The sequence below is a fragment of the Salvia splendens genome, chromosome 3 (genome assembly GCF_004379255.2).
Source record: "Salvia splendens isolate huo1 chromosome 3, SspV2, whole genome shotgun sequence".
Lineage (NCBI taxonomy): Eukaryota > Viridiplantae > Streptophyta > Magnoliopsida > Lamiales > Lamiaceae > Salvia > Salvia splendens.
In genome coordinates this window covers 5,799,700-5,826,340 of record NC_056034.1, presented here as the reverse complement: position 1 = coordinate 5,826,340, position 26,641 = coordinate 5,799,700, and the positions used below count along the sequence as shown (strand labels likewise).

General features: G+C 37.5%; 2 long non-coding RNA genes and 1 pseudogene across 3 annotated transcripts; all 3 read right to left on the bottom strand.

Annotated features, from left to right (window-relative positions):
• Positions 1-507: 507 nt before the first annotated feature.
• Positions 508-3,514, bottom strand: LOC121794567. Its single transcript, XR_006049314.1, has 2 exons — positions 3,328-3,514; positions 508-869 (listed from the first exon to the last, which is right to left on the bottom strand). It is a non-coding gene; the product is annotated as an uncharacterized LOC121794567 (long non-coding RNA).
• A 550-nt stretch (positions 3,515-4,064) lies between these two features.
• LOC121794912 lies at positions 4,065-5,236 on the bottom strand. Of its 2 annotated transcripts, XR_006049373.1 has the most exons (4): positions 4,995-5,168; positions 4,798-4,919; positions 4,656-4,727; positions 4,065-4,255 (listed from the first exon to the last, which is right to left on the bottom strand). It is a non-coding gene; the product is annotated as an uncharacterized LOC121794912 (long non-coding RNA). The 2 variants fall into 2 exon arrangements; XR_006049372.1 differs by having other exon boundaries at positions 4,656-4,919; positions 4,995-5,236.
• Positions 5,237-7,656: 2,420 nt separating this feature from the next.
• LOC121796470 lies at positions 7,657-12,582 on the bottom strand (annotated as a pseudogene).
• Positions 12,583-26,641: the final 14,059 nt, after the last annotated feature.

Sequence of the window (26,641 nt, the reverse complement as noted above, 5' to 3'; positions counted from 1 at the left end):
CTTGATATATTTTTCTTACATAGAACTGGAATAGATCAATGATCATCTGCAGCAGGACAGGTAAGGACCGCATAATTAGGTCAGCGGTATCACATTGAAATAAAAGGACATGGATTGAACATAGCCAGTAGATACAGTAAATAAGAAGGGTCTTCTACGTAATTTAGATTCTTAAACCCCATGGATAGCATCAGTATTCAAGAAAGAAAGGGACTGGTATGGAATTTATGCTTCCGGTCGTTTTATATCCATCAGCAGTAACTACTTTGTCATCTCTAAGACGGACCACTTATTCTAGTGGATAATAAACTTTCCTTGTTCCTGTGCATGCAGGTGCAATATATTATCCCTTATTGAATCCTCAAATCTAAGATTGCTTCATCTAAAGGTGTATCTAATAGTAAAGTCCTAGCAGTCAATGCACAAAGGAATCATGAAATTCTTAGAAAAGGCAACCCATTTAAATAGATAGCGCACCTTACCAGAAGAGGGTGAGGGCAAACAATATAATCAACAAGAGTAGCTTTAGAATTATCGGTTGCAAGTCAATACAAGACCCAATGAGACATAAACTGAAAATACTATATGTTGGTGCACATTGTTGACTTAAACTAACCTATAAAAGGAAAAATCAAGAATATCAAAACTTTGGTTATGCAGTTTGAGGCACAAAATGGCAATATGAATAAGCATTATATACATCGGCATTACTTTTCCTAGTCCCATTGTCATGCTTGCTTAGATCCCTCCCTCACTCATTTCGTCTAACCTTGGGGGCTTTGGTTGTCCTTGGCAATATTTCTGCTACCTTCAGCATGTGATACTTACTGGGGAGGCATCCCAGAGCATACCCGCAAAACAGCCTCATTCTGAAGAGAAGACACTCATGTCACTCAAAACTAGATAACACAAGCAACCACCTCCCCCGAACACTCAAGAACGAAATAAAGAAAGAAAATCAGAAGGCAACTTTACTGCAACATATAAATCGTAACTTAGTTCCTACAGATCAATATGCGATCAATTATTTGTTGTTACTTCCTGGGGCTTCATGTGATGCCAGTAGGCTATTTGATAGGGGGAAAAACTTTCCTTTTTGATGTGTAGGAAAGATGAAGATGCAGCCAGAAGTTAAATAGAGAACCTGATATTCGGGGACCTTACTTTATTGTTCCAATATTTATGTTATGAATCTGAGTAATGTTTTGGTGCTGATTTCCTAGCCAACCCTTGCTGGCTCTATTAGAGTCAAATAGTGTGAGTCCCAGAATTTCAAATGAGTGTTTATAGTTACTTAGGCAGGCCTCGCCTGTAAGTTTGGCGCTCATCTGTCTGGGTAGAGTTTTTTTTACCTTTCAGAGGATTTCCATTGTTTCTGTTACTGATTCTGTTACTGTGATTTTCCAGCAACACCAATTGAGATGTTAATTATCTTCTTTCATTGTTACTCTGTCACTAATGCTTCTCAAGTTTATTCAATCTTGAATAGTAACAATAGACTTCAGGCAGAGATTGCTAAAGCTCAATGTACCAGCTTCTGAACATACCCAAGCACAAACATGAGATCAAGAGTTTAAGCTCTTAACTTAATTAAGTTCAATGACTAGAACTAGTTCCTTTGTCATCTGTAGTCTCTTGGAACTCACAACAATAGCTTGAAACAGTAATTTACTAATGTCGACCATCGTCCATGGCAAGTGTATCATCGACGAGGAAAGCGACCTGTGGCACGTGATCAGCAACGCATGGAAGAAGAATGAGGAGTTCTTTGCAATTCAGTTTCAGTATTAGTAGTTATCTCTTAGATTTAGAGGTTATCCCTTTTGATTAGATTTTGTTATTCTTTCTAGAGTAGGATTAGGTTTATCTTTCAGAGCCTTGTAAACTCTTTAAATAGTATATACCTCCTTATGGATGCATGGGAGAGGTGTGAAGAGTACTAGTCTGGACACCACTGAAGTCTTTCCGAGGCCTTGCTAGATGAAGGCCTTCGCCTGTTTTCTTCCATTGTTCTTTTAATTATTTTATCTAGTAATTTCCATTCATTCATAGTTTCCTTGTTATTTCATCAAATGCGTGTTGTGTGTGAGTCAATACTTTTCCCTACACAGTACATATCGTTTACACTTGAGAGAAATAACATGCAATACCAAGCAATATTACATATGGAACATCATATATGAATTTTGCGTAAAGCAGTTGACTAAAGCACACATTTAAGTCTAGTGCTCTGCTTGAACAAGAAGTCCTCTACAAGTCAAAGACAACTAAAATGCATAATTTTTTGTGGAATCAAGAAAATAAGTAGCGTTAAGCGTTTAGGATCAAATGCTGGCCCCGGGCCGTGCCTTATGAATCAGTAGGGAGGCTGTAACCCCCAACCCATGCCAATAAAAAAGAACCATCAGCCCTGTTTATATTTTTTGCTATACGTACTAAGATTGATTTACATAGTTTGTATGACATTTAAGCTCAACTGTGTTTAGATATAGCACTTCACTCTCACTACTGGTGTGGAAAAGTCTAGGAAAATATGTCTACTGATATATAATCGCCGCGGGCAAATAGTTCTCATGCTAGATGATCATTATTATCATCAACAGTACAATAGGATGGGAAAGTAGGACCAGTTCTTGAAGTTCTCTAATTGTCTTTCAATAGAAGGGTTCATGGATGTTACGGCATGCTGTTTTATTGCGGTGGTAAGTAAAATTACAACATAATTTTCAATGAACTGTGATGAAGAGCAGGACAGAGTTTTCAAATATCCCCTAATTCCCAAAACATAGATGTAATTTCGTCAAAGTGAGTACAAGGTAAACCCAACCTCATCACGAGCTTAATCAATCTGCCGGCCAGGTAGAACATAACTGCACTCACTACCGTAGAGTTCTCAATGTCCAAACACAGTCATCATACATGATCACGCTAAAATTAAAGCATGAAATAGTTTCAAAAGAAAACGTGCATTCAATCTGCAACTCATATCTTAAATTTGAATGTATATTATCGGAACAGCTAGTGATGTAGTTCGCTCACTCTGAGATCTAATAGCAACTGTTAAGTGTTAACATACGTATTTCAATACTACTATGTCAGAAGCAAGAAAAGAAAACTCTTGAAATCAATACTATATGAAGAAAACTGGGCTACGAAATCTCATTTTAAAAGACTTTCGTCATACAGCTCGTGTGCGTAGCTTACTAAAAAACACTCTTTTCTTCGAGAGAATAATGGAAGCCATCCTAGGGATCATCATAACGGCACATTTAACGGTAAATTTGCTTCAACTGAAAAAAAAAGAAAAAAAAAGTTAACTAGTAGTACCAGTCAAACGCGACGGAGGCGTTTCTTGGCATTGGCTTTGCGGGTGGGAGTGAGCTTTACTCTCTTCCAAAGAAGGCCTCCGGAATCATGTTTCTTCACTAGGTCCAGCACTCTGGTCCCACAAAATGCACCCCACACCGTCGCCATAGTTTCTTTCTTCTTTGCTCAAAACAGTCAAATCTTCTGTTTCGAGAGAGAAGATTGTTTGTATGCATGTGCAGATATTAATGGGCTTTTCTATGTTTTTTCTCATATGGGCCAAGCCCAAAGTGTGCCGACCTTTTTGCAGTAGAAACATTAAAATCAAAATATCGAGTTTAATCGTATTTTTCCTAGAGCGAATTTTTGATACCTAAATATTGAAACTGTATCAAATATGATATTCAAACTTTAAAAATATTCTTATAGTACTATATTTTTAGACTTTGATTTAGTACGTAATGACTTTTGCAATTTTTTGAAAAGATATTTTTTTTAAAAATACACTCTCGCCCTAAAGGGACATTTTAGACTAGTATAATTGGAAAGCAAAAGTCATTGTGTTTCTAGCTATTTATTTTATTTATACTTCCTGCCCAGTTATAAAAAGGAATGAAAACATAAAACTAATCTAGTCATAATTATTTGATTCATCGGTGCATGTATTCACAAGAAGTTACTTTTTGCCATTTCATCCTAGTTCATTAATTTATACTCTCCTATGTGAATTTGCAAGTAACTGCATTAATTCATACTAACAAACAATGATCCATAAGATGAGATGATTAGAATGTACAAGAATCCCAAATTGCATATTCCAATCAAACAAGGCCGGGTGCAATACTAATTAGAAATTAGTATGATTTTGAAAGTCTCAACAAATAATTAACACCCTCCGATGTCGCATCAGCTCAGCTCAGGCCCTTCTAATCTTGAGTTGTTCATAAAACTGCAACAAAAATGGTGGAAGTGAACCACACAAACTCAAAGAAATTGAAAAATTCATGTAAAAAGTATGCATTGTGAGTTTAGAGAAGGAGCCAGATGTAGGGATTTGAAAGTCACAAGAAGTTGAGATTGGAAAGATTGGACAATGAAGGAGGGATGGAACCAGTGAGGTTATTGTGGTACAAATCAAGGCTCACTAGACTCCTCACTCAGTAGCCCCAGTTCAGCCCCATCAACTTGTTCATGTACACTCCCATCAAATTAATGCTTCAATCAATGCAACATTTGACCTCAAACCTATGCATTCATTCATTGAGCTGTTTTGAACTGTATGCTATGGCTAATCATAATTAACAGTATATAATTGTACAACTACAACTCCACAAAATGAATGTACTCACAGATATTGAAGCCTCTCCAGCTTCCCCAGCTCAGGAACAAGCTTCCCTGACAGCCTTGCATTTCCAACATCACTGCCAAATTCAACTCAAAAAAATCAAATCTTTTTCTTGAAATTAAAATGAATGTGATATGATAAGTTACAGGCGAGTGACTCTATTTTGAGCATCACAGGTGACATGAAACCAAGTGCAAGGTAGGATCCCAGCTTTGCACAACATTTTCAGGGTCTTTCACAGCCCTCCTCAATGCATAAAGAGCATCACCTAATTAATTCCAACAAAAAACAAACATCAACCAAATGCACTTCTGCTCTACTCCTATAAAGCATGAATCTTTACCTTCTGAATTTGCATATATGGGTGCTATTAAATGAATTAGGAGAAGTAAATGGAGAGGAATCCTCAACGCCATGTGTGGTTTCAATTCTTGAATTATTGGAAGAAGATTGGTGTGGTTTTGTAACTCCTATATTGTAGTGTTAATAAGAAAAAAAAAGGCAGGGAATCCTAATCCATGTTGGGGAATTTATAGAGCCAATAAAAGGGAGTAGTAGTCAATTCCACATAGTATATGTTGGTTCTGTAACTGTGGGACTCTGTGTCACACACTAGTGTGTGTGTGTGATAAGTTTTTTTTTAATCTCAAATTTTTCAATAGATGGCTATTTGTTTACCAATTTTAAGACTGCATATTCTCATTTTTGAGTTATTGAGATTTAACTTTTCAACTTTTTTTCCTATTTGAGCAAAACTATAGGACCCTTTATATTGTGGAGGACCAGTGGCTGAAGAATACAAAAGGATCTCTTTCAAAAGAAACATGCTTTATTTAAATATCATTATTAACCTTTTAACATATATTGATAAATGACCAAAGAAAAGGAATCATGGCAGTGCACTGGCCGTTCGCTCCCTTTTATGTAAACACTACTTATTTTGTAATTTTTTTATAAAATTTACATTTTCCCCTACAAACCCGCTGATTTAATATTCATATTCTTATAATTAATTTAATATTTTATATATATGTTTTACGTCCAAGAGCAAATTTATTTTCATTATGTTTGATTTCGAAGAACAGATATTACAGATTCATTCGCTTGGTTTCTTAATTGAAAGTAATTACCATGAGAAACAAATATACTCTTGCCTGTTCACATTATCTATAATTAATCGCCGATCAGAAAACAAATTAAGCTTATAAGAAATATAAAAGTTCTTGTATTTAGCATTCCATTTACTTACATACACTAACACACGTGCGTGTCACACATAGTATACTAAGAATTTAGATGGTTTTCTCGAAATATATGCATTATGAATTATGAAGCAAGACAAGAAAAAATTACCAGTTGGTTTCGAGGAGATTTGTCTTTGAATACTTCAGATTTCTGTACTATAATTCCTAAAATTATTATGGCTAACATGGTTACTACATAATTTAAGGTGCAAAATCTTGAAACTTGAATTATGTAGGAATATGTGATGTTCTTATTTATTTTTTTAATGAGCATGTTTGTTCTTTATCAAATGTACTATCACTACACTATTTTATCTTAGAGTAAATGTCAAAACTAGTCCTGAACATATGCTCATTTTACGATTTTGGTCCTAGACATTATCTTTTAAATTTTCGCATCTCAAACATTTTAACTCGGATCACAATCGGTCCAAAACTAACTTTTCCATCAAATTGTAAAGGTCAACGTTTTTTAATCCTGATTTTGACCAAATTGTTGATAGAATGATAAAAAGTAGCAAAGAAACTTAAAAATTGATTTGAGTTAGCATAAGAGAGAAAATAACACACAACAGAAGAGAACAACACAAACTAAAATATCCTTTCATCTATGGAGGTGAAGCAATCCAATTCCTTGAGCATTTGGTTTGACAACACAATATCCAGCTCTTGAGCAAGATCCCACCACCCCTCTCCTACTCCGCCACCGCCTCTCCACCTCCGCCTGCTTTTGCCGCCTTATGATGGTGCTAAGCCTCTCCCTCCTATAATTGGCGTTCAAGGGAATCGGCATGGCTTCCAGCCCCATGAGCTTCCCCACCACGCTCTCCCCTCCCACCACCGCTGGCAGCCTCCGCATCTACATGCCCTCCTTCCCATCAAGAGAGAACCGCGGATACTCATCCAATGCCTTTCTCGCGCTCCTTAGAATGTCGCAGCTGCTCACACATGACATTCTCTGCAACTCTACCTTGCTCTTTCCACTCTCCATCTCCAACCGCAGGATCATCTCCTCCAAAGTTGGTTGCCTTTCCCCCTCCAGAATGGAGGTGGAGCCCTCTCCGATGCACAACTTTCTCAACCCTTTCTTCATCTCACACCTACAAACTTGTTCACAACATACAGCTGCAGCTCATTCACCCACCTGCACTCTACCTGAAAATCAGTGAATAATGAATGTTGGATCAGTAACAGAGCATGAATAAATGCTTTAAAAGCAGTCACATGAAGAGAGAGAGAGAGAGATGTATCACAAGCTTCCCAACTCCCACTCTTGAAAAAGAAAAGCTACTCAAGATACTTAAGGGGCCTCATTTATAGCAGTTTGTTGAATGACTTGATGACTAATAAGTTTTTGAGTTTCAAACCACTTACCATAATACATTTCAAAATAAATTCACCATTATGAATATTCAATTCTTGCCTCCAAACCAGATCGACACCGCAATGACTAAATGAAGAAACGGGTGTGTAGTACTCCATCTATTAAGGAAGCTGGACAAAATTTCTCCCCTCAGAAATCCATTGATATAGAAAATATAATTAGAGGAGAAAGCTTCAAAGATAACAATGTGATCCAAACATATATCGGGTGATTGTTGAAAACTACATGTCTGATGCCAACTGGAACTATGTTGGTTCCAAAACTATAATCATCATATTCATATTCATGCTAGCAACTGACTCTATTATTGCGCTTATCAGGACAAAACACAACTTGTTTGGAAGAGGGGTAGGATGGTTAGGGCATTATACATAACAATGCACATACAGGCAAAGTTAGATGTCAACTGTCAACACTTGTCATCACGCTGGAGCTTCATGAGCTTTGACGAATCGGCCCTTCACTCGTTTCCTAGTATCTGCTCTTGCTTTTCTGGACTCATATCTTATATGTTTGTCGTATCTACACATGAATGTCATCAAAATATCAGAACAAAATGGCCAGGGATTTAATATTTTCTTTGTGGTGAAAGAGAATGAGAGGAAGTAGTGTTAACCTCCCTGTTTTCTTCTTTTCCTTGTATCGTTGCATAGCGTTGCCTCGATGTCACTCTTTGACATAGCTGCCACACTTTCGCTTGCCAACAGAATAGACTGACTCGTGAACTGCACATCTTTCAAACCACCTAAGGTTTCGGGTTTGGTTAAAGCTGAACATGGTGGCCTTGAGACAGGTACATTATTGCTCTCTGATGTTGCAGGCCCCTGACTTGGAGTGTGGTTATTGACAGCACTCTGCATTATAAATGACACCAAAATCAAACATAAAAAACTTTTAGTAGAGAGAATACAGGACTGTAGGACAATATTATTTCTGCTATTCACAATAATTGACAAATATGAACATTTTTTGGCCACTAGCAAGCATATCAAAGTCCAAGATTCTGAGAAACTACGATTTGGCAGTCTCATCCAGATTTTGTGAAGTTCTTACATGCGCTCGTTGCAGATGTCCTAATATAAAACTCATAGCCAGATGACCCTACAATGTGGATAAACAACAGGCCAATAATGTAATGATTAATCTTAGAAAACAGACCATGGTATATCTTTTTAGTACAGTATTGATGAAATCAGATGAACTATGAAGAGTCTTTAATTCTCAAACTCGAACCCATATGTCCTAATCTAAGATGCCAATTGCCAATAGCCACCACCAGCTAGAAATCTGGACTAAAATGAACGGACAGGACAATGTCTACTTATTAGGATCAATTATGAATCACTAATGGACATCAAAGTTAGATGAAAGGGTTCTGAAGTAAAAATGCTTACGTGTCCTTGGCAACAGAACAGTTCACTCCAGAGACGACCACCACTCTTCTCTTTGCCAAGGATGCTTCTTTCAGTAGTTCCCCATAACTTTTCATAGTGTACATGTCACTTCGTCCAAATTCTAGTTCAACGGGGCTAGACTCCTCACGGCCCCTCAATTGTCCCAGATTGAAGTCCCATATCTGCAGAAGCGAATGCAGCATATTTATCAGCGCAGAGGAGATAATCGATACAGACATGTGCAGCAAAGGAAGAACAGGATAGCAAAGAAAGCATTTGATAATTAGCACTAATGGTGTTTCATTTTGAAAAACACTCCCCACCCTCCAATTTTGCATTGTTGGAACTTAGTAGATTTTGTACAAAAACAAGGTCTTATCAGCATGCCTAATATGTAACTTATCATCATAAGTCTGAAAGTTGGTTATCAGAATCAGATACATATTTAACTGGAGACGGTAAAGAAGCAAAAGTAAAAAAGGCAGCATGCATGCGCTCATCAGAAAGCAGCTAGGAGAGAAAGTAGTACAAACTCAGCATCAAAAGGGGATTTGCAACTCAGCATGTTGTGCATATGTCTTGCCTACGAGCTCAGTTTCTGCCCAAACATTGCAGACTAAAAACAATTCACTAGAATTAACTTCCAGTTTAACATTATGTGAACAATGACAAGTGGAGTAACATATATCACAAAATCCTCAAACATTTTTGATACATTTCGAGAACTGAGTCCTGCAATAACATTTCATTGATCTACCTAAATTTGAAACTTTAAATCCGAAACTCTTAAATTGCAAGGGAGTAACTCATTGCAAAATAGGCTTAGCTTTTCAGATTCGTTTATTCAGATAAAACATTTGTAAAGAATATGAGAGAGCAAATTTTCACCAAGGGCTATAAAGTGCATATTCATTGGGTATCCCTATGGGTACAAGGGATATAAAGTCATGGATTTAGAGAATAATAACATTTTCATTAGCAGAAATGTTATATTCCATGAAACTGAGTTTCCTCTCTCACATCAAAAACCTGCATCATTTCCAGACATTCCCTTTCCTGCTCTAGAAACTGCTCAGCCTCACACAAATACAGATCCTTCCCTTCCTCTTCTGACTCAGAAAAATGCTTCTCATACAGATCTTTCTCTTCCTCTTCTGCCTCAGCAAAATGCTTCCTAATCTAATACAGTTCCTAATCATTCGGCCTCTGGGAGGGTAATCAAAACACCAACACACCTCACTGACTACATATGTAACTCAGTAGTCTCTGATTCCAAATATCCCATTTCTTCATATTTTTCTCTTGCCAAGCTATTTCAGCCCTACCTCAAATTTATCATCCTTCTTTCAATCCTCACTGAGCCTAAATCCTATAAACAAGCCTCACAACATCCTGAGTGGGTCTTGGCTATGCAAGAAGAGTTACAGGCTCTAATAAGGACAGACACTTGGTTGATCACTGTGTTGCCTCCAGGCAAGATTCCTATATCTTGCAAATGGGTATATAAGATCAAGTTCAAGGCTGATGCTATAGTAGAAAGATATAAAGCTCGTTTGGTTGCTAAAGGCTTCACACAACAAGCTGGAGGGGATTTCCATGATACATTTTCTCCTGTTGCTAAGCTTACTACTGTGAAAATGGTTCTTGCTCTAGCTGCTATACACGGGTGGAAGCTTGCTCATCTTGATATTAACAATGCTTTCTTGTATGGTGAACTTGATGAAGAGATATACATGACACTGCCACCTGGTTTGATTGTCTCTGAAGCTCCACCAAATCTGGAACACTTGTTTGCAAGCTCAAAAAGTCTCTTTATGGCCTCAAACAAGCCTCTAGACAATGGTATTTGAAATTTTCACAAGTTCTGTCTGGCTTTGGCTTGTCTCAATCTGCATCAGACCATTCTTATTTCTACAGACACTCCAATGATGGTTCATTCTTTGGTGTTGTCATTTATGTGAATGATATACTTGTTGCCTCCAGTGATGATGCACAAATAACAGACTTCAAAGAGTTTCTCACAGGCCAATTCAAATATATAGATCTAGGCACACCTAAATACTTCCTTGGAATTGAAATTGCTAGAAATCAAAGTGGCATTTTCATTTCTCAACATAAGTATGCACTGGATCTGGTCTCTGATGCAGGGCTCCTTGGCTGCAAGCCCTCTGCTGTTCCCATGGACTCATCCAAAACACTGCAACAAGATGAAGGAGAGCCTCTTTCTGATCCTACTGCTTATAGAAGATTAATTGGCCGTTTGGTGTATCTCTGCTTAACCAGGCTTGATATCACCTTTGCAGTGAATAAACTTAGTCAGTTCTTGTCTAAACCTTGCTCGGGACACATGCTAGCAGCTGAAAGAGTTCTTAAATATCTGAAACGCACCCTAGGCCATGTTCTTTTCTACTCAGCTAAAGTAGATCTCTCTTTGAGCATCTTCTCTGATGGAGACTGGGCTGCATGTCCAGACACAAGAAGAAGCATATCTGGTTTCTGCTTATTTTTGGGAAGCTCTTTGATTTCCTGGAGATCAAAGAAACACCACACGGTTTCTAGATCCTCAGCTGAAGCAGAATATAGGTCTATGGCTTTAGCATGCTGTGAAGTAGTTTGGATTTTGGCATTGCTAAAAGACTTTGGTGTTCAAGTAAAGCAACATGTGCCTCTCTATTGTGATAAGCAGGCGGCAATATACATTAGCTCAAACCCCGTGTTCCATGAGCGTACTAAACATATTGAAATTGACTGCCACACTGTTAGGGAAAGGCTACTTGAAGGTGTCATTAAACCTATACATGTCCATAATCATCTCCAACTTGCTGATATATTTACAAAGCCTTTGGCTGCAACTCCATTTCATAATTTGCTAGCCAAGATGGATTTTACATCAGTGTATAGTCCATCTTGAGGGGGACTCTCAAATATATCAACATGATATATCAACATGATCAAGTGCATGATCAAGGAGCAAGTGACAGCATCATCAAGGAGCAAGTGACAACATGATCAAGTGCATGCCCGAGGAGCTGACCATGAAGTGAAAAGGTGATGGTTCGAGTGAAGGACTGAGCTCAGCTTATCATAGCCGTTTTAGCTTGTGTTAGTTAGTTATCCTAGCTGGCATTAGTTCGTTAGTTAGTTATCTTGGTTGTTAGTTAGTTAGCTAGATATTTTTTGCTTTCATCATCACCAAGTATATAAGGTGATTTCCGCATTGTAAATTCATTCAATTCAAAATCAATGAACAAGATCAGATTCTCTTTTCTTTCAGCATGTTTAACATGTTCATGTTTAGATTACAAATTTGTCAGGCATCATTAGCAACGACGTAAACCCTCCTCTGTCCTGCGCCAATTCCAGTAGCTCATACTGTCCGCGCCTCGGCGTCCCCGGCCTTACATCCTCCTCCCCGTCTCCACCACCATCAGCTAACAATTCGATAAGCTGCTTCAGAATGACCTGCTTCTGCTTCCCGCAGCTCGAATTCTTCTTCTTATTGCTCACCAATTCGCCCCGCAGTCGGAATAAATCATCGAACGGGCGTTGGGAACCATGAGATCGTCCAGCAAACCTCCCCACTCGTAGGGCTTCTCGATTTCCAAGCCCCAGCTCGCCGCCAACTCCAACGCCGACGGACAGCCCGAGAAACTGTCGACGGGGCAGCGATCGTGCGCGTCCCAGTCGCAGTCCTGGCAGAGGACGAGTCCGTCGGTCGAGCAGCGGAAGGACGCAGGCTCGGCGGCGCAGTTGTCACAGATCTGGGAGCGGTAGCGGAGATGCTTTTTCGAGAGGGCGTTCGCGGAGTGCACCTGCTGGTCACACCACAGGCAGAGCTTCGCGCTGTCTGCGCGGCAGTACAGAATCGCCTGCCTCGAGCCGCAGAAATCACACCAAACCATTGCAATACCAATACTATTTGATTGATGGATTAAAGAGTAGCAGATAGTGGATTTTGTACTACTATCAAATTTGGTTAATGAAGAAATATATAAATACGTATAAATCAAATATCAAATTTGGAGCCAGATGTTGATAATTATTTAAACAAATAGTTGAAAAATACTCCCTCCTCTGTCCCATTCAATATACAACATTTTTCTTTTCTCATTATTGAATATTCTTGAATAAAACTAGTAAGGTAATTTTGTACATATATTATCTTAATTCATAGTGTCCAATTTATATTATAAATTTTTTGCTAAATGTAAAAGTCTTACTCCAGCTTAATTATCTATATTAATGTAAATTAAATTACATTAATTATTGTTTAGTATATATAGCAATATTTAAATCATTAAATATATAACATTTCTTCAAACTATATCATAAAGCCATCGAGTAAATAAAAATTAAATATAACATAATGACATAATAAACTAAAATATTTAATTAAAACCAGAATTAAAAGGAGAAATAATAATTTTGTCTTTAGGGCAATTTCGTGAAACCTACGAAACAAAGCCCAATAGTAATTATTTCTTGAAATAAACGCTTAGACATTAAATTAGGTCAAAATCCCACAATACGTTAAGTCAAATAGCACACAATTCTTCATTATACAGAAATTCTAATCAATCTCCGCCGCCTCTCTCACCGGCTTGCACCATCCTGAACCTTCCTCTCACGGTTCTCTCTCCAATGTTGCTTCTGATTTTACTAAAGCATTATATATACAAATTTTCCTGTGAATTTTGATTGCTTTATATGAATTTCGTGCACATGTATTTGTGAATTCGCAGTTGCAGATATAATATAATTACATCTGCAAATTGCTCACCGAAGAAGACGACCGAATGAAAAATGAGTCCAAATTGAGTTGTGTGACATGTTTCTATTGGGTTCATAATTTAAAATATATAATCTGACCCACCTATAAATTCTTTAATCCTAAATCCTTCTATTGTTAGAAAATGAGAGATTGTTAGGCGAAAATTACACGGAAAAATTAGGAAAATTTATATAGAAATAACTGAAAAAATTACACGGAAAACTTGTGGAAAGTGGTAAGCTGAGTTGAGGAGTCCTCTTTCTGCAAGACGAGATACGCCCCGGTAGTGCTCACGGTTTGGCATGTCGTCCCCAAAGATAAAATAGCTTCGTCTCTGAAGTAGCAACACCGCTAGCAACAGAGCTCCGGCGAACGGGAGTAAGGCGGGGGCAGAGCTTCGACGGGAAGATTATGCAGAGAGGGAGAGAGCGTGTATGCAAGAATGCTTGTATATGTTCTGTAGTGAATGCAACGGATGCATGCCTATTTATAGGCCAAGTCCACCCGTAGGGGCATTGATGGAGTCAACAGTCATTATGTGTGCCATGATGACTTGACTGTAACCGCCGGGGGTTATTGACTGGTGCACTAGCCATTGGGAGCTGAAGAGACACGACGCACCTGGACATGCTACACGACGGGATACACCATGGACCGTCGGGGTCCATCGGGGACCAAAAGTCTCTAGTTATGCGTCGGGGTCCAGCGGGGACCTTTTGTCTCCCGTTATGCGTCGGGGTCCAGCGGAAACATGACGTGGACCAGGACCCGTCGGGGATAGCGTGGAGTTTGGGGTGGTCTAAAAAGAACAAGCGGGGCTTGAACCACGCTCAACGACCAGCTCCAAAGAACAGCCCAAGGCACAAGGCACCCGGCGCACGGGTCACGGTGCGCGGCTCGCAGGCGGGCGGCGGGGTGCACGCGTGTGGGCTCTGTCACCCGTCTTGTTCCACGATAATTATTACACATAATAATTCATCTTATTAAATACTTCATCATAGAAGTTTATCATCCCCGATGTGGGATAATTAATAATTAGTTAATTAATCCTTTTGTTTTTACCCATAGTTCATTTTTAGCTTTATTGTGACCAACTTTAATATATTATTTCTCACTCACCGGGAATCGGGTTTGAGAAAATGAATATACTACGGTCATCTACTCGGAACGTAGATCGTGGCTATTGCATTTAATTTCACAAAATTAAATGTCTTGTAACATTTATTATTAGTCAAAGTCGTTTGACCAAGCACGATTCCAACATCTATTTTACAACTGTACTAGTCATTCTATGCATAGGCAAACTGCTTCCCAAGGTAAGAATTTAAATTGTTCATAAATTTATATTTGATCAATAAATTCTAAATAAATTCTCCCAAGTTAGTTCGACATTATATTATTGAATATAATAATTGCTCTTAATTGATCATATTGCTTGTTAATGTTAGTTAATAACTTTCATTTTTCTGTCTTTATTTGTATTCTAGTTGTTTCCTTATTTATTTTTTATATATTAATTGTTAATAGATGCTTCATATCATGTTTATTAAGTACATTTTTAATGCCAAATTTCTATTTTATTATTAGAACAAGATATGAATGCAGCACTTGTGGATGTCAATCTCATGGGTGATGATGGGCACATAAGGAAGCAATTTCAAAGGGATACACATATTGGATTTGGTAAGTGTGTTATATATAAAAATTCTTATAGTATATTTATTATTTATAGTAATGTTAGTCTTATTATATTTTGATAAATAGACGGCGGAAAAAAGTGTTCAAATCAATTACTGTGTGTATGAATCGTTCATGACACAGTAGAAGAAGTGAAGACTATAAAAGATGTTAGGAATTCTTGTATTCATCTAATGAGCGCAGCGGAAATTGCAGACAAGAATAACAGATCTAGATTCATAATCATATTGCAAGTTGAGCACGTAATACACAACGGAACTAAATCTTACTTGTTGTTGTGCTTTCTTCTACGATTGTGTCCTGCAAGTTGAATCCACTACTATCGAGGTCCACGTGTATTCTGATCCGATGCAGGAACAATTCCTCGGTACAATCGCTCTATAGAGAAAGCTAGGAATTCTCTACAAAGCTTTACGTATTTTCTCTCTAATGTTACGATATTTCTCCTCTCCCACAATGGAGAATAAATGACCATTATATAGACAAAGAGTCATTAGGGTTTCATGATTGTTGGGCTTATGGACTAAATATAATTGTAGCCCAACTATAATTATTTAATCCATATTAATCTAATCTAGCCCATATCCTTTCAATCTCCCACTTGGACTAGCATTAGATATAATACGCAGTTCCAACTTTGTACCCTTGAGCGGATCAAAATACACTTATAGTGTGACCCTTTAGGCCCCCATTATCGACGACGATCTAATCGAAGTCTGCACAAAACTCCTAGACTGCGTTGGCAGCGTAGCTCGATATATGAAGGACGTTTACGTGAATTCGGTAAACAAGCCTTTACACAAAGTTTATAGTAATATCCTTTCATTCACGAACCACCCGATTGAGCCTAAGATTTGTCATGTGTCATCCAAATAGCTCAATCACTTTATCTCATCTTTATTAAATGACCCATTCGATCATATTCAATTACTTTAATTGAATATATCTTTGCATTGGCCAATGACTTAATGGTCAAGTAATATAGAGAATTTGAGTGTTCTCTCGAAATTCTAATCGAGGAATGAATCTCATTCTTGGCTCAACTACCATTTCCATTTATCTTATGATGTACCCAACACAAGTCCGTGTCTTAATCCTCCGAGGGGAGGCAAAGCGTTGTACAAGGTCAAAGCACACCACTCAACAAACAAAATGTGTAATGATCTCAGATCCAAGGACTATTACATACTTCATGTACTAATAAACTGTAGACACTAAACAAAACAGTTTAATAGTAGGGTATACCAATACTCTCCAAAGTATACCATGTGTCCATCACGAGTATCTAATATCTCATAGTTGTGAGAACAACTACATTCTCGAAGAATGTGATGCAAACCCCATGCTAACCTATAACATATCATCAATATCCCATTCTTGATGATCATTGGTTAGGGCTATTTTAGAATTATACTATATCATTAATGTCTCACACCATTAACGACAGTCATAATTCAAGGGAACAAATATTTAGAATAAAATCAAACATTTAAAACAATTATTCCAATAAGTGCACAAAACCCATAGAAAATTAAATTTTCATATAATGTGATCAAGTAATATTGTCCCAACACAAAATGTTTCTAAGACATATCAAACTGTAACTCCCACTGATTCAAAGCCATCTTCCAAGATGCTTAACACCTAAGCTCTCAAAGTGCTTGTTGTGTTTTGCTATATATAACGGTTTGGTGAAAGGATCAGCCAAATTATCATCAGTGGGTACTCTTTCTAATTTTATGTCACCTCTTTCAATTATTTCTCTGATCAGATGATATCTTCTAGGAACATGCTTGTTCCTGTTCGTAGCTCTGGGTTCTTTTGCTTGCGCAACAGCACCAGTGTTGTCACAATACAAATGTATTGCACTATTGGCACTCGGAATGACACCCAGTTCTTTAAGGAACTCTAACAAAGCAACAGCTTCTTTGGCAGCTTCAGATGCAGCAATATACTCGACTTCGGTGGTGGAATCGGCAGTTGTACCTTGTTTGGAACTATTCCAACTCACTGTTCCACCATTGAGGACAAAACCATATCCAGACTGAGACTTATAGTCGTCATGGTCTGTTTGGAAACTAGCATCAGTGTACCCAGTAACTGATAACTCTGGTTGTCCATTATAGACTAAGAAATATTCTTTAGTCCTTCTAAGGTACTTAAGAATAGTCTTAACAGTTTTCCAATGTTCCTCACCGAGATTTTGCTGAAATCTGCCTGTCATGCTAAGCGCATAGGCCACATCTGGCCTAGTAGAAATCATGGCATACATAATAGATCCTATAGCCGAAGCATACGGGATCCTTTTCATTTTGTCTCTTTCTTTGTCATTAGAAGGACAATCCTTCTTTGACAATACAATGCCATGTCCCATAGGAAGAAAACCTTTCTTAGAGTTCTCCATTGAGAAGCGCCTTAGCAACTTGTCTACGTAAGAAGATCATGTTGTCTCTCCTCGAAGCTTGCTTAAGTCCATAGATGGTTCAGGCTTGTTCATTCTGTATGTGAGAAGGTTCAGGAATATCACTATGATCTTCTTGAGGTAGAGGTGATGCAACTATTGTATCATCTTGTGTTTGATGCATCTCATTGTCTTGAGGTGGTCTTTCGAGAGTCTCTCTAAGGTCCTCTCTAAGAGTAATTTCCCCTCCCAATAGATCATCAAAACTCCCACTGAGTTATTGTCCAATCCAGTGGATAATACCTCATCCTCATTGTTAACTTGTGGTTCTTGAATTTCTTCAAGATCTACTGTATTTTGACCTTATTCCTTGCAGACATAACGGTCTTCAAGGAACGTCACATTCCTTGATGTTATCACCTTGTGATTTTTAGGACAGTATAAATCGTACCCTTTAGTTTCTTTAGGATATCCCACAAAATAACATTTCTCACTTTAGTTTCCAATTTATCAGTCATCATTTCTTAACAAAAGCTGGACAACCCCAGGTCCGAATATAGTTAAGACTTGCTTTCTTGCCACACCATAACTCATATGGTGTTTTCTCGACTGACTTAGAAGGAACCCTATTTAGAATGTATATAGCCGTTAGTAAGGCATGACCCCATAGGAATAAAGGGAGACTAGCGAAGCTCATCATGGATCGAACCATATCTAATAATGTTCGATTTCTCCTTTCAGATACTCCATTCATTTGAGGTGTACCAGGAGGTGTTCAGTCCGACTGGATTCCATGTGACTTCAAGTAATCAAGAAATTCTCGGCTCAAGTATTCCCCTCCTCGATCTGATCGAAGAGTCTTGATACTTTTCCAAGTTGTTTCTCAACTTCACACTTAAACTCTTTTAAATTTATCGAAGGCCTCCGATTTATTTTTCATAAGATACACATATCCATACCTTGATAAATCATCAGTAAAAGTTATGAAGTACGAATAACCACCTCTTGCTTGAGTTGGAAACGGTCCACACACAACTGTGTGAATCAACTCTAGCAAATCTTTGGCATGCACTCCTTTCCCAGAAAATGGTTTACTTGTCAATTTCCTTTGAGACAGAATTCACAAGCTCCATAGGATTCTAAATCAAATGAAGTGAGATAGTCTAACTTTCTCAATCTTGCTATTCTTTTCTCATTAATATGACAAAGTCTGCAATGCCAAATATAAGTTGCATTATTCGTATTACTTAGCTTAGGTCTCTTGTTTTGCACATTGAGAATATTTTGTTCGTATTCAAGCGTATATAATCATTTTCAAAAGTGGCATTTCCATAAAACAATCCATTAAAAGAAAACAAGCATCTGCTGTTTGCAAAATGGAAGGAAAAACCTTCAATGTCTAACATCGGAATGAAAATAATATTCTTTGAAACAACTGAAACAAAATAACAATTATGTAAATCTAGTCTATGTCCTGAGGGAAGATCTAATCTATAAGTTCCCACGCGTTTGGCAGCAACTCTTGCTCCATTTCCAACACGCAAATCAACTTCCCCAGGTCTCACTTTCTTGCAGTCACTTAGCCCCTGCACATTGTTACAAATGTGTGAGCCACAAGTTGTATCTAATACCCAAGATTGTGAATTATTCATAGACATATTTATCTCAATGACAAACATACCTGAGCTCCCACTTTCTGCACCTTGTGCCTTGAATTTTGGGCAGTCTCTCTTCCAGTGTCCCTTCTCATGACAGAAAAGACACTCATCCTTTGATAATTTCGACTTCTTATTTGCCCCTCCACTCTTAGGCTTTAGAACAGCATCCTTAGATGCTTTCTTCTTCTGTTGCTGCTTATTCTTCCATTTCGAAGACTTCGCAGAAGAGCTCACCATGAGCACAGATTTTACCTTAGCAGTGGAAGACTCATAAGTCTTAAGCTTATTGTGCAGCTCTGGCAGCCCAACCTTCGTGTTGTTCATGTTGAAATTCACAATGAAATTCTCAAAACTACTAGGAAGAGACTGCAAAATTAGATTTGTTGAGACATTTGCGGGGAGCACCGTTCCAATCGATGCTAACCTCTCAATCAAACCAATCATTTTCAGCACATGCTCAGAAACCTTACTTCCATCATGAAGCTTGCAGTTGAAGAGATCGCGAAGTATCTCATACTCCATAGTTTGAGCTTGTGAAGCATACAAACTCTTCAAGTGCTTTAGCATTTCATATGGAAGCATGTGTTCATGTTGTCTTTGCAGTTCCAAACTCATAGATGACAACATGACACACTGAGCATCAGAAGCATTATCAATGTGTTTCTGATGAGCTTCAACGTCAAACGTAGCAAACTCAAGAGATTCCTTATCGGGGATGACACCGATTGGTTTGTCGAGGACATACTCAACCTTGTCATGTCTTAGCACCAAGCGCAAACAACGGAGCCAATCCGTGAAATTTGACCCAGTCAACTTGTTTGTTTCCATCAAACATTTGTAAGCCAAGTTTGACATTTTATCTGAACAGAAATTAAAAGAAAGCAAATCAGAAAAGCATGCAAAGATCACATTCGCATCACTAATCAAACAAGGGTTTATTGTATTGATTAGCTCCCACTAATTTTAACATATATTATGCCCCCCAAACATAAAATACGAATTTATATCTAATATAAATTTTAGTGGTCCAAGATCCAAGTCTATATTATTGCAGCCTCTGCGAGGGCTGATGACTACAATAATATCACCAGGTAGGCCTCCAAGCCAATTGTAACAACAATTTTACAATTCTTGGTTTATTAATCTAATTAATATACGTCCATAAATTATTCTGGCTGCGAGGGCTACTCAAAATAATTTAAGTAAGTCAACCCCATCACACGATGCCAACCATGCATCTATGAATGAGCCTAAACCTTGTAGATTTAGAGTAAACGCGAGGGCATAAAACTCGTGGTCGAAAAGGCTAGGAGCATCAAACAATTGTGATGGACGACGCGTTTATTTCAAAAACAAGACTTATATTTTGTGGGGAATAATTTTGTGATACTAATTTTGTGAATATAATATCCAATATTAAATTTCAAACAATTACTGGGTTCCGCCTACCCAGACATAGTATAACACGGACTACACATACTGGGCGCCGCCTACCCAGACATAATATAACACGGTCTCTAACTACTATAGTTAAATAAATAAGCATAAATCAAATAGCATGCTTATCACATAGGATATCAAATAATGCTCAACAAATAAAATCAAATTTTATTCATTAATTAAATGTGGATTTAATTATTTATATTAATTCTAAATTAATATAAAATTATAAAACATTAATCCAATTAATATTTATTAACGTAATTGAGATATACTGTATATAATTAATTCTAAATTAATTATATACCTAAATGTAACAATCTGCCCTATTATTTTAAAAAGAAAAAGGACCGTTCCTTATATTCAAATAAAAGATGTCAATTTATATTGAAAACTCAAAAGTAAAGCTTCCTCGTTTTCCATAAAACTTTCGAAAAGGAATAGAAATTTAATCTCTAACTTTCGAAAAGGAATAGAAATCTAATCTCTAACTTCCAAAGTTAATTACGAATCAAATTTTGATAGAAATTTCTAATTCTATTCCATGAAAACTATTTCAACCAACGAGAACAATAGCGAAATCAATCACCGACCATGTTCATAAAGAATTACGCGAGTAATTAAGTGCAACTAATGATACATAATTGGAGAATTACTTTCCATTCAATAATCAAAAGTAATCATTCCAAATAATGATTACAAATTGAGAAAACATCAAATAATTTACGTAATTTGATTCTTAAGCGTTCAAGCAATTCACATAATCATGAATTAAACCATATAATCATATTTTATCTTCAAAAGATTGAAGACTGTTTCGAGTTAAATCATATTTCATCTACAAACCCAATCACAAAACTAGATTACCGAAATCCACAAATATTCAACACGCAAATTAATTATGAATCGAGCCCCGAGCTCTGATACCACTGTTAGGAATTCTTGTATTCATCTAATGAGCGCAGCGGAAATTGCAGACAAGAATAACAGATCTAGATTCATAATCATATTGCAAGTTGAGCACGTAATACACAACGGAACTAAATCTTACTTGTTGTTGTGCTTTCTTCTACGATTGTGTCCTGCAAGTTGAATCCACTACTATCGAGGTCCACGTGTATTCTGATCCGATGCAGGAACAATTCCTCGGTACAATCGCTCTATAGAGAAAGCTAGGAATTCTCTACAAAGCTTTACGTATTTTCTCTCTAATGTTACGATATTTCTCCTCTCCCACAATGGAGAATAAATGACCATTATATAGACAAAGAGTCATTAGGGTTTCATGATTGTTGGGCTTATGGACTAAATATAATTGTAGCCCAACTATAATTATTTAATCCATATTAATCTAATCTAGCACATTTTTAATGCCAAATTTCTATTTTATTATTAGAACAAGATATGAATGCAGCACTTGTGGATGTCAATCTCATGGGTGATGATGGGCACATAAGGAAGCAATTTCAAAGGGATACACATATTGGATTTGGTAAGTGTGTTATATATAAAAATTCTTATAGTATATTTATTATTTATAGTAATGTTAGTCTTATTATATTTTGATAAATAGACGGCGGAAAAAAGTGTTCAAATCAATTACTGTGTGTATGAATCGTTCATGACACAGTAGAAGAAGTGAAGACTATAAAAGAGAGGATCAACCAGTACATGCCCCAACACTCTAGTCACTCTACTGTCAGTCTGGTCATGATGATCTGTAGAATTAGTAGATTGACATCTGTTTTTTTTATTTATAAACTATTGTAGTTTATACTTATAACTGTACTAGATTTCATTTTTATTTTGGAAAAATACATTATTACTTTATCAATTTATATTTCTTTTGTCTATAAATTGATGTTATTTATTTGATAATTTGTTGGTTTGTTATAAGCAATTTGTTGTAACTGGATAAGCAAACAAATAATTGAAACAATAATGTAGCAAAATACCAATCAATGATTTTTTTTAAATATTAAATTGGGGCTGAATTGAGCTTGTTGCTAATTCGTTGCTAATTTTAGGAAGAATTAGTGTGTTGCTACTCTGTTGCTAACAATTTGTAACGGACTAAGTTTGTTGCTAATAGTTTCGATCCCTTTTTTATGCCAACAAATTAGGAGCGGATTTGGTGCATTGCTAATTCGTTGCTAACAATTTGTAATGGACTAAGTTTGTAGCTCATTTTTTCGATCCCTTTTTTATGTCAACAATTTAGGAGCGGATTTGATGCATTGCTAATCCGTTGCTAACAATTTGTAACGGACTATGTTTGCTGCTAACGTTTTCGATTCCTTTTTTATGCCAACAATTTAGGAGCGAATTTGGTGCATTGCTAATTTGTTGCTAACAATTTGCAACATACTAAGATTGTTGCTAAATTTTTCTCCCCTTTTGATGCCAACAATTATCAACAAACTCATTCTACTACTAATTCGTTACTAAAACATTAGTAGCTCAATTTAGGTAGTTGCTAAATTTTAGCAGCACGGAATTTAGAAGCGTTGTAGATTTGTTGCTAATCCGCTGCTAACCCATTTTACTAGCGGAATTAGGAGAATTAACAACAAAATTTCCTGCTAGTAAATAGAGATTTTTTTGCAGTATGGCACTATCATTTAAGATGGAGCCACTACATCATATATTGGCCGGCCCACTATATATGCTGTATATGAACGAGACCATTATTATGTGCCACTTACCACCACGCAAGGTGTGACAATATACTACACTACATGAAGATGACTCAAATTTTATTATTTGTGCAATGCCTCATTTGGGATTTATATTAAAATACCTTTTTTAATGCTATTAATAATATACTCCAATTCTGAATCAGTAAAGAGGTGAATATATATTTCAAGAACTTTCACGTGTTATAAGGCCATCCGCAACGCTGTCACTTATCCGTCCCTTAACCGTCTCTTAAATTACTATTCATGGGCCCCACTGTACTTTTTTACTCCATCTCTTAACTAAGGGACGGAACCTGCAATCCTCCATCTCTTATCCGTCCCTTAAATTACTATTCATCCAGTTTCATTTTTTATTTTTATTTCCAACAAATTCAATTAATAAAAACACATTTCATTAAATAAAATAAAATTATAAAATTACATTCTTAAAACAATAAAACAAAACATAATTAAAAATCCTATAAAAAAATTAAAAATACATAATTTAATTTACTCTGCCAAATTTTGCTCAAATATGCTCCATTAGATCATCTTGGAGTTGGGCGTGGGCGGTAGAGTCACGTGTCCTTGCCCGAATAGACAACCGTTCTTGTATAGACGGATGCACTCCACTTCGAGGCGGACTACTTGCGGTTGAGCTTCGGGGGCTTCAGGGTCGAACCAATTTCCCGCCTCGGGTCCTTCGTCTTGGACAATCATATTGTGCATGATTATGCACGTATACATGATGTCGACCATGCTCTCCATGAACCACGTACGAGCCGGGGCTTTGATAATGTTGAAGCGCGCTTGGAGAACCCCGAACGCCCGTTCCACATCCTTACGAGCAGCCTCCTGCTTCTGCGCAAAAAGAGCATGCTTTGTGTTCACAGGCCTGGTGCACGTCTTCACGAAGGTTGGCCACTTCGGGTAGATGCCGTCGGCAAGATAGTACCCCATTTTATAGCGCCGGTTGTTAGCGGTGAAGTTGATGGCCGACGCTTTACTATCCAAAACTTCGACGAAGAGGTCGGATTGGTGGAGCACGTTTATGTCGTTGTTCGAGTCAGGGACCCCGAAGTATAAAGGTGGGGTGGGTGCCTTTTTGGCCGCTCGTGTACGACCCCCTCCACGCCACCGGACAATTCTTCCATTGCCAATGCATGGAATCGATGCTGCCAAGCATCCCGAGGAATCCGTGCACTTCTTCGTGAAGGCGGAGCAGGAACTGGCAATCTGTCGTGCTTGGCTTCCAGAGAAATTCGTCGGTGAAGGCTGCCCGGACGCCTTTGCAGAATTGGATCAAGCACATTCTCCCAGTGCTTTCACTAATGTGGAGGTATTCGTCGAACACATCCGTCGTTTGTCCAGTTGCAAGCTGACGGATTGCTGCAGTACATTTCTGCAGCGTCGTGTGACTGGGACGGCCGACGGCGTCGAACCTTGCTTGGAAGAACTATTCCCGGGGTGCCAATGTATTTGCGATGTGGAGAAATAGCGGTCGTCACATGCGGAAACGGCGACGGAAGTAGGTATCTCCCCACACCGGGTTATCGCAGAAGTAGTCACGGACTAACCTTGCGGCGACGGCTATCGCAGAGCGTCTTTGGGGCGGCGCGGCTTCCTCTGCCTCCCGGCGTCGATCTTCTTCAGGTGATTCTTCCATTATTCGACGCATTTGCTCATATGGATCCATTAGATCGATTAAATTTGGGGGAAGAATAAAAGAGATGATTTAAGATGAAAATTGGAGAGGAAATAGAGATGATTTGAGAGGATTAGATGTGTGTTTGTGTATGAAATGAGGATGAAATATGAGTATTTATAGAGTAAAAAATAAATAAATAAGGAAAACGGTCGAAAACGGTAATATTACAGTTTTCGAATTAATTTTTTTTTATTAAATTCAAATTTTAAAAAAAATAAATTATTGCGTCAGCGTGACGAAACCCACTCGCGAGCCGGTGAGTGGGCGTCACGCATGGTCCCAGTGCGCCCCACGTCGCGGGAGCACGTGGCGAGACGTCTCGCGCGGCGTCTCGGTGTGACGGGTGATCCGGCGGGCTGGTGACGGGACGGGACGCTGCAACGCGTCTCGCGCCCATCTCATCACGGAGGAACGGGACTCTTGCCACCCGCGTAACGCGTTGCGGGTGGTCTAAAGATGCACTTATTAAATGGAGTACATAATTATGAAACCTAGAAAAATAAAGAAACAAATGACACCTGACCTATATGAGGCCCAGCTAGAAGCTACACAGTTCCCATCAGTTGGTGATGAAAATTTGTTCGGAAATTAATACTGTAAATATTTTTTCAGTGAAAAAATGATCAGTTTAAGAAACTATATTCAGCATCATATTTTACCAGTGGTCGGGGTCAATAATCAACAACCTAATACATTTAATTTTCTGTTTTTTTCGTAGTAATAAAATTTGGATATTCTTCACTCGCAAGGCAAAAAAACCATCCAAAATTTATGTGAAAATGTTGATCAAGCATAATTCTTGTACCATGAAAACTTTGAATTGAAATTTTATCATAAAACTAGGTGGTAATATACTACTCCACTACAATGTAGCAGACATCTAAGCCCACTCCATAATAACACCTCCAGGCGTACAAAGGGGGCTATGAATTTATTGGGCTTCAACTCATGCTTTATCGGTTTTTGTTTTCAATCGACAGAATTGAACATTATTTATCAAAAGTTTTAAATGGATACAATAACATATGTCTCTGCTCCAAATTAATTTACAGCATCAAAAGGACAACAAAATATTCGAAAATATTGTTAAAATGCTTTACAGATTATCTCGATATGATCTTATAACAAAAACTTGTGAGAAATTGTATAAATGGGCTAGTTTTAATTTATATCCCAATATTCTATAATATTTTCAAATCTATCATAATCTTTATAAAATACTAGTAGTACAGTACGTATTAATTTTATGGAGTACTAATTTTCAATTTTTATCAAACCTATCCCTTGATTAAATTTATATCATCACATTAATGAGGTAGACAAATTTTTTCTTCGCCAATATGTACATAAGCTTTTGGCATGCTGTGCCACCAATGTGATTGGATATTGAATTTGGTGATAAAATAGATATAAAATTGATTTTTTATAAAGATTAAAATAGAGTTAGAAAATATTGAAAAATAAACTATAATTAATCCTAATTAAATTTACTAGTATTATCTTATCCAACAAATTTTAATTTGTGGGCTGGTTTTACATGAGTGTGCCTTAAATCATAGTAATACATGGAACATTCTTACATTTAATATAGAGGGGTAGTGATAAAATACAAAC